Source organism: Montipora foliosa, chromosome 2 (assembly GCF_036669935.1).
Source record: "Montipora foliosa isolate CH-2021 chromosome 2, ASM3666993v2, whole genome shotgun sequence".
Classification (NCBI taxonomy): Eukaryota; Metazoa; Cnidaria; class Anthozoa; order Scleractinia; family Acroporidae; genus Montipora; species Montipora foliosa.
In genome coordinates, this window is record NC_090870.1 from 53,384,522 (window position 1) to 53,394,521 (window position 10,000).

Below are 10,000 nucleotides of genomic sequence, written 5' to 3' on the forward strand. Positions count from 1 at the left end.
GCAATGATATTATTGAAGCTGCTTCACTTGATGCTTTTAAACATGCAATTTCAGACCTGGAATGACCCTCGTTCTTTCTAATATTTATTTAACAGATCTATCGTATTATTGTATAATTTATTATTTTTGAGCTGTGACTAGAGAGCTGACCAATCGGCGTGTATCGGAAACCTTTGTGGATTATAATTATAGATGTAGAATACGGATTATATATGTAAACACGGACTGAGGTTAAAACAACGTAAAATGAAATACTTTAAAATTCGAAGAACTGGCGATAGGGTTATGTGTAACCAGATAATCGCATCCTGCTCAACCGAAGTCGTAATAATGGAACCTGACAAGACAAGACAAGACAAGGCAAGAGGCCGGCCGAAGTCGAAAGCACCCCGAAGGCTCCTTTTTCATTAGCTTTTACCGAAACTTACGGCAGGGGTGGGCGCTGCTCCTATCCCGTTGCATGAACAACTTGTCCCCAGTGATACTGGTACTCGTTTTACCCACCAAGAATGGATGGAAAGCTGAGAGAACTTTGGAGCGCACGAGCTGGAACTCGAACTCGGAGCGCTGAGATGCAGTCCTCGAGCGAAACCCACAACACTAGGCGCGCACTGCGCCTAGTACGTAAGTCAAACTTTTCCGAGTAGATTTATTAACAGAACGCCTCCCTGGGAGATTCAGCACGCCCACTGTTGTAAAAGCCAATCAAAACAGAGCCAAGGGAAATATAATACTTTTTGCGGGAAAAACCTGTTCCTATAAATAAATTTACTCGGAAAAGGGGTTGTTGACTCAGGGAATTACTGGAGATAGAGGCTCCACTTGGTGAGCTACTGTATCATCCTATTCATACTATCATTTCGCTGGTGGCCCTGTTAATCAGATATTTCTGTTCGAGATTTTCAAAAAGAATACATGAGGAGAGAGAGAGAGGCAACCTTGTTCCCAGAGCTTTTTTCCGCTGAGAGTAGGGCTCTCGGGGGTGAAACGCCCTGGGAACGAGGTTGTGAGAGACTGATAGAGAATGTATACTAAGGTAAATTACAGTTTACAAAGCAGCCAGGTGGAAAATCAAACTTACATTCAAGCTTACTCCGGCTTAAAATGAATGCAGCTTTAAAAGTTTAACGACGAAATGATATATGAAATGCGGATATGAAATCAAGTGAAGCTATGATCCTCGCAGTTATGAACGCAATTTTTGCAATTGCGTAAAGAAGCCTGAAAAATTCATAGTCTACCAGGACTTCAACGGGATTTGAGCACGTTCACCGGGACAGGCCAGTTAGCCGGGCCATAAGGCTTCTTTAAATTGTAGAATTTAAACTCTTCTAGATGAGTTTCAGCGCGGTATTAGATGAGGTGAGCCAGCCGGGCTTGGGTTAAATTTAGAATATATCGCGTGAAAAAGGATAACAACAAGAACAAAAAGTGGAGAGACGTTTGTCTCCCTAAATTGTTATCAAAATTTACCATTCTAAAATTTAAAGAAGCCTCAAGGTTTGCTCTGGTATTCATCTTTTATTTAAACATAAAAAAATGACTATTACGTGAGTCATTTTGCTCTAAAGTGGAGTAACGGTGCCTAGAAATCGCTGACCTAGCTAACCGGGCTGTCCCGGTGAACGCGATTTCATGGAAAAATCTCAGCCCGGTTAGCTGAGATCCCGGCATCGTAATGCCTGGATCTCGGCTAACCGGGCTGAGATTTTTCAGTGTAATCGCAAACTTGAATTTAGGTGTTTTTCTCAGACGTGCCGGGATCTCGGTTAAACGAGTTCACCCGGTTCACTATGACGTAATCGGCCCCTCAGGGGCCGATTACATTAGCCGGGCTGGTCAGGTTTGCCGGGATGTCTTTCAGCCCGGTATTACATGAGGTGAGCCAGCCCGGCTTGGACTAAATTTAAAATATGTCATGTGAAAAAAGATAAGAACAACAAGAAGTGGAGAGACGTTTGTCTCACTAAATTGTTATTAAAATTCCCCATTCTACAATTTAAAGAAGTATTATGGTTTGCTATCTTATTTAAACATAAAAAAACGACTATTACGTGGGCTATTTTGCTCTAAAAAGGAGTAATGTGATTAGAAATCGCTGGCCCGGCTAACCGGCCTGTCCCGGTGAACGTGTTCAAATACCGTTGAAGTCCTGGTAGACTATGAATTTTTCAGGCTTCTTTACGCAATTGCAAAAATTGCGTTCATAACTGCGAGGATCATAGCTTCACTTGATTTCATATCCGCATTTCATATATCATTTCGTCGTTAAACTTTTAAAGCTGCATTCAATAAGAGAATCCACCTCAGGGCCTCATTTTCGTTTTAATGAATATATCTTGAAATATTATGTATTTAGTAGGTATCTGTATATGCTATGTATTTTAGCTGTAAATGTAATGTCTCGAAGATATTAGATCCTGTAGTTATTCGGAAAAAGCTTATGACTGCATGTATGTTACCTTTAGTAGGGCGCATGCGCACCCTTTGTAATCTGCGATTCCAGTGCTTATCATATGACAGATAAAATGACTTCTCCCTTGAATATATAAGCTATCTAATTCTTACGCTAAATTGACAAGGGCGGTTTGGAGCTGTGAGTAGGCGTGGGATTTGTTACATAAGGTTTAGGGGCCGACATATCTCTCCCTCAGTGCCGTACCGGGAGGCAAGGTCGGTAGCAGAAAGCAGCGAAGGGCCAACTGCGTCCAAAAGCGATCGCACGGGCCAAAATCGCGGGATGACTCGTTTGGTACGACGCTCCAGCGCCGGTGTCTGGAGATACTGCGTTTTTGCGTTTTTCTCTCTTGTTCAAACATTCCGTCAGCGCATGCGAAAATGTTCTGGCTCTTCGATGCCTTGCCTACCAAAAAAACATGAACATGCTGGTTTCTTTTTTTTTTTTTTTGTACCAGCAATTGACATTTCAATTGATTTTATAGGCACAAACGTAACGTAAGAGCCGTGCGAGTCTGGTCTTGTCTCAGACAGAGGCGAGAGATCGTTTCATGCAGACTGGGACGCCTAAAATGCTCTGTTGTAAACATGGCGGTTCACGAGTGAAGTTGTCTCTCTGGCCTTTCTGTGGACGAATTCCAGGACCTACCGACACAATCTGGGCAAGTTTTAAAAGCTAAAACCTTCAATCGATACCTTATTTTGCTGGTAGGACTGGGTGGCCCGACACCTATGAAAAAACTGTGAAATGAGAATAGCGAGTCTTCCCTTGTCATGGAATGGCAGAATTACCCAGAATTCTTTTTGGGCATGAGCGAGGCAACTTAAGAAGCACGAGACTGGCCCTCATCGAATGGCTGAAGCGCGGCCAGAGGAAATGATTTCTAGCCAGATACTCAGGAGTAGGCCTGGTGTGTGCTTTTAACGCAGATTTTGGAGTTTTGAACAAGTTTTTATCATAGAAAAAATTCACGACAAAGTTGTGCTTTCATTTCGCTGTAATTCTCGTCTCAAAGAAACTGTATAAATAATGTAAATAAGAGAATAACGATATTTATATTTGCAGATTACCTGTCCTCTTACTACGAAAGTCAAGCTCGACATCTCTATGCAATAAGCGCATTCAAAATTTCCTCCTATTACTTGATAAAATTATGTGGTGTTTTTTTTGGTTTTTCTTTCCTTAATTTTTTTTTTAAAAAAAGGTTTTTTCTGCTTATATGAAAAATACGTTTTCTCTCCCGTCCCCTTCTTATGCATGATCCTCAATAAACCTGGAACAACCAGTTATGGTCTTAGTTCTCTTTTTTCTTACGTATCAGCTAAGTTGTGGAATGCGCTACCTGATTTTATCTGTACCCATGAGTTTACTGGTTTTAAAAGAGAATCCAGGGTCTCATTTTGTACAGCGGCTTTTCTTTTTAATGAATATAGCTTGAAATATTATGTATTTAGTAGGTATCTGTATATGCTATATATTTTAGCTGTAAATGTAATGTCTCGAAGATATTAGCTCCTGTAGTTATTCGGAAAAAGCTTATGATTGCATGTATGTTAGCTTTAGTAGGGCGCATGCGCACCCTTTGTAATCTGCGATTCCAGTGCTTACAATATGACAGATAAAATGACTTTTCCCTTGAATATATAAGCTATCTAATTCTTACGCTATATTGACAAGGGCGGTTTGGAGCTGTGAGTAGGCGTGGGATTTGTCACATATGGTTTAGGGGTCGACATATCTCTCCCTCAATGCCGTACGGGGAGGCAAGGTCGGTAGCAGAAAGCAGCGAAGGGCCAACTGCGTCCAAAAGCAATCGCACGGGCCAAAATCCCGGGATGACTCGTTTGGTACGACGCTCCAGCGCCGGTGTCTGGAGGTACTGCGTTTTTCTCTCTTGTTCAAACATTCCGTCAGCGCATGGAAAAATGTTCTGGCTCTTCGATGCCTTGCCTTCCAAAAAAAAAATAACATGCTGGTTCCTGTTTCTTTTTTTTTGTACCAGCAATTGACATTTCAATTGATTTTATAGGCATAATATAAACGTAACGTAAGAGCCGTGCGTGTCTGGTCTTGTCTCAGACAGAGGCGCTACCTGATTTTATCCGTACCTATGAGTTTACTGGTTTTAAAAGAGAACCCAGGGCTACATTTTGTACAGCGGCTTTTCTTTTTAATGAATATATCTTTAAATATTAGCTATTTAATAGGTATCTGTATATGCTATGTATTTTAGCTGTAAATGTAATGTCTCGAAGATATTAACTCTTGTAGTTGTTTGGAAATTCGAGATGAAATAAAGCTTATGCCTGTATGTATGTTACCTTTAGCAGGGTGCTTGCGCACACTTTGTAATCTGCGACTCTAGTACTTACCATATGACAAATGATTTTTCCCTTGAATATATGAGCCATCTAATTTGTTGGCTATGTTGACAAGGGCGGTTCGGAGCTGTGAATAGGCGTGGAATTTATTAGGGGCCGACATACCCTCGTACCCAGCATCTTCGTTCCCTTTGACTAGAGTATCCGTGGGTATACAGGGGTATATATAGAGGATATTACATGGTGGCGAGAAGATATGAATTTTATGTTCGAGTGGCAAGAACAATATCTCACGAGTGAGCGAAGCGAACGAGTGAGATATTGTTCTTGCCACGAGAACATAAAATTCATATCTTCGAGCCAACGTGTAATGTTCTTTTTATTATATGGAGACTAAATATTGATAAATTCCGATTTTATTGTGTTTCAAAGTAGTCAAGTTTTACAATTACGGCTGGGCTTTATAAAAAAGGCGGGAATCGTGACGTCATTGAACGATACGACACTCACAAAGGTGACATACGGAAAATACGCCACTCGGGTCCCGGATGTAGTGGCGTATGGAATCAACGAGTGGTTTAGTTCCCAGTAAAACACTCTCCTCCATATAATAAAATGGTATACATGGGTATATAATTGTATATAAAGGTATACAAGGGTATACGTGGGTATATAAGGGTATACATGGGTATATAGGGGTATACGTGGGTATATAGGGGTCTATTAGGGTATAATGTGGAACGACATTGATTTGGAAATTCGTGAATCTGATTCAATTGGCTCTTTTAAGAGAGCGTTAGTTAATTATTTTAACTTTCCAAAGTATTTTTCGCCTTTTGATTATGCTCTTGACAGATACTCTTGCGTAATTCATACTAGACTGCGTCTAGGCGCTTGTGGTCTAAATTATTATCTATTTAAGATCGCTGTTAAGTATTCACCTATTTGTAGCTGCGGCTTTGACAATGAGACTATAACTCATTTCTTTTTACAATGTCCTAATTATGCTGCCCTCAGATCTGATTTGCTCGCTGCTGCTGCTCGTATAGCTTCTGGTCAATATTCTGACCAGCAAAAAGTTGAAGTTTTTCTGTTTGGCTCTTCTGACATGTCAAATAATGAAAACGTTGAAATCTTCTCTCATGTCCAGCACTTTATAAGAGAGTCTAAACGTTTTTCTTTTCGTGGTCATTATCATTGACCTAATTAACTTAACTGTCTTTTTTGACTTACTTTGTATCCCGTGCCCGTGTTTGTTTTTTATGTGGTAATTAGAATTTTGGTGTAGGCCCCCCGTGATGAGCTCATTTAGCTCTTGGGGCAAACATGTATATAAATATGTTTAAATAAAAAAAGAAAAAAAAGAAAGAAGAAACATAAGACAAAGTCACTTAGCAGAACAGGCGAAAATATAGAAGAAACAGCTTCAAAAGTTAAGGTACTTCGTGAAAAACAAAGCCAGTAGATGAAGGAGCGAAAAGCATCGAAGACTGCTACACAAAAACTTAAATCTGTGAACAAAGATAACTCCACTCTTCCTGATGTACCGAAGTTTAGGACACGTCCAGCAATGTCTGGTTCTTCTTCGGCAAACGCTGCAAACAGAAATCCTCACAGCAAATCCCAGGAGAAAACCGTTGTATCCTGAACCACAGAGAGACCGTACCACTCTAATGTGATATCGTGGATATCAAAGTCTGACAACCCACTAGTCAAAAGACCACCTTCTGCCACCGGCTCACAGAAAAGGAATCCCAGCTCCTCTCGGATGAAAGCAAGCAATGATACTCAAGTGAAAACTAACCAGGAGTATGTGCCATCAAATTATGAAAATCCAAGCTCTGCAAGTGTCTCAAAAAACCTTCTTTCATCAAGTAAACAAACACTTCATAATAAATTAAGGCCTTCATCAAGGACATCAGTGAAATCAAACTTAAGTCCCCATGGTGATGATAATCATGACAGTTATCACCATGGTGATGATATTAGGCATGGTGAAACTGATGAGGATTCTCTCTTGAATGACCCTGCAGATACATGTAGTACTGGAAATAACAATGCTTCCTAATGATAGTTCAAAATTGAAGACTCCTGAGTTATCTTCCGTGATATGCTTAATGCACTAGCAGACACTGTTGCCGAGAGGCTCAAGGCGACATTACAACCCTCTACTGAGCATAAACAACGTCAGCGGAGTGTTAGTGACGATGGTGAATCAGGTATTGCGAGTCACTTGTGCCCCGTTTGTGAAAAACATATGACAGGGCCCAAACACACGCCAATGGCTGCTATACCCTGTGGACACACATATTGCAAGACTTGCATTGGTGATTTAAAAAAATGCCCAACATGTCATACAGTAGTGAGGTCAGCAGCAGTCAATACCGTAATGCAAGGAATTATCAAAGATTTTAAAGATCAAAAGGAACGAGAAAGACTACAAAAGATGGAAGAACAAACGAGGCAGTATGTGGATGAATATCAGTCATTAGTTCTGAGATGCAATGCTTTAAATGGTAAGTTCAGTTCAATTGGAAACTTGGAATCTGCAATAGGAAGCATCCTAAATTGGCTCTTTTTTTCGGACTCGAAATCAAGGCATGATCAGGGGTGTTACACCCGCAGGTGCTCAGCAGCTTATGGGAGATATGTTTGTTAGTTGCAGCTGCAGAAATATAGTTTAGGCAAAGATAAAACCAATCCGATGCAGTGGTTTTGCCTGGATGGGATATTTGGGGGGACTCTAAGGAGGTTTGCAGGGGCAAATGCCATGTGCTAAAAATTAAGAATGGTGCCTACTATTGTTATTGCGCATAAGTTCTGCGCATCTCGAGATACTCAGATTTCTTATGGGTGATGCTTATTAATACAGAGATATTTTTGCACGGTTCAAAACTATGCGAAGAAAGCAAAACTTAGCAAATGCTCTTGGTATCCACAAAGAAAATTGGGGGTAACCATGCATTTTTCAGAGATAACTAAACTTCAATTTGGAAAAGAACGCCATACATTGCTTTGTATTTCAAAGCTTTTTACAAATATTGTTGATTAATTATCTTCAAAGAATGCAGGGTTACCCCCAATTTTCTTTTTGGATTTCAATAACACTTGTTCAGATCTGCTTTTCCCGCATATTCCGTAAACCGCGCAAAAATACCTTTGAATTAGTAGGCACCATCCTTGATCAGTTGGGTGTGCTTGCTTCTTTTCCCTCCCTCCCTGCTATATTTTGGGGTAAGTATACATTTCTCACACTGGTTTTTCTCAGTGATGTGTTGACAGGGTCTTGGGAGGTGGACTGTGGCTCGGTTGCCATGGTGACCTCCTTGCTGCTGAGGAGAGTGCTGCCTCTTCTCTTGCTACCTTAACAGGACGTACATGTACCCTCCAATAAATTGGTGTAGCATTTTAAATTTTCATTTAATTGGTTTAATTATTTAATCCTTTATTGTAGTTCCCTGTAAAAGTAGCAATAATTAATGTATTTGTTAACAATCAATTTGATACCCTAAATTCCAACCTTGGACATACCATTGTCTTGGTTGAAGGGGCATGTCTCCCCCTCCTAACCCTAACCCTAACCCTAACCCTAACCCCTCCCCCCTTCCTTTAGAAATATTACTTCTGAATAATAGGATAATAATAGTAAACGTGAAAATAGAGTCAACCACTAATTACATGTGGAAATATTGAAAGCTTCTAGCTGTATCTATGGTCAGGGTGAAATTAGACAATTTAATTTCATACAAGGCAGAAAGTATTCTTAATCATATGGAAGCAGGAGCTAATCAAGGGGAATCTCTGTCTCTACTAATTCCTGAGTCAAACCTTTCCCAAATAGATTTATTTTTCAGAACAGGATTTTCCAAAGGAAAGTTCATGTATGGCATTTCCCTTGACACTAAGATAGCTTTGTTTTGATGGGCTTTTACAACAGAGGGCGTGCTGAATTTCCCAATTAGGGAGACTGGTTTTTATAGTGTTCAGTGAGCATGCTGAATCTCCCTAGGGAGGAGTTCTATAAATAAATGTACTCGGAAAAGGGTTGATTCCTATGCCAAGAATGGGAGATAGAGGCTCTGTTTAATGAGCTCCTGATGGCAGTGGTAACAGGAGATCTCCTGGATGAGTGTACTAACATTTGATTTTTATAGGGAAAATCAGGGGCACGCAACGAGAATATAGTTCAAAACCACTTAAACATAGCATTGTTTATAAACGTATTTAGGTATTTAAACGTATATAGGCATATTTTTATCCCCTAAAATTCTTTTATCTGTTCGGATTTCCTAGCTGAAAGTCTAGTGATACGAAAACTATAGGGATCAAAGCTTACCTTTTCGAAAATTTCAGCCAGAAAAAAGGCTCCCGAAAATTCTAGGTGACCTATTTAGGGTGAAAATCCGTTAAAAGTGGGCAATTATACCATTTTTTCAGATGTTCGAAAATCCTAGGAAAGGCAGGGAAGCAAGAAATTTTACAACAAATGTTCCGAAATCTCAAATAGTCTTCCGAACAGATATTTTCCGAAAATTGACGGTGGGTGCCCCTGGAAAATGTCTGTTTACAATTTTCTGCCCACGTAAAGTGCGCGTAAGTTAAATTAGCAATGTCTTTGCTTATTTTTTCAGATGAGGCTGAGAGTATTCTCAGCAATATGGAAGGGGTGACGGAACTACTTCTGGACGAGAAGAAATTGATGAAAAAACTGGAAGTGGATAAAGGAGAATTGAAAGAGAAGATCAACCGTCTACAAAGTCAGCTTGATGCTATCAAGGTGAAGGAAGAAGATTGCCAGAACCGATGCCAGGAACTGGAAATCAGATACACCGAAGAAAAGGAGAGGCTCTCGTTAGTTGAAGACACTGTGCAGCGGATTGGAAAGAGCAAAGAGAGAGTCAAGATGATGGTGCACAATTTTGCACCTTCATTAAACCTGGATGATTATGAATAGCTTTTCTCTGGGTTCTTTTAATTCTTTTAATTACATATTTTGGAAAATTTGTTGAATGTGTTTCAAGATTTTTCAATGTAGTGCGTATACAATTCTTATCTGCACAACTTCCTTCTAAACTGCTTGAAGTGAACATCTGAAAAAGATATGGCAGAGAGAGCTCGCAATTGACGTAAAGTGAGCTGTTTTCCCTTTTAACTTGTCTTCACACAACCACATTTATATTGGTTAGTATCATTTCTCCATTAGAGACGATTAAATATTATT

At 40.0% G+C, this 10,000-nt stretch overlaps 1 pseudogene; it reads left to right on the forward strand.

The window, feature by feature from the left end:
• The first annotated feature begins 5,512 nt into the window (after positions 1–5,512).
• LOC137987845 (uncharacterized) lies at positions 5,513–9,837 on the forward strand (annotated as a pseudogene).
• The last annotated feature ends 163 nt before the right edge of the window (positions 9,838–10,000 follow it).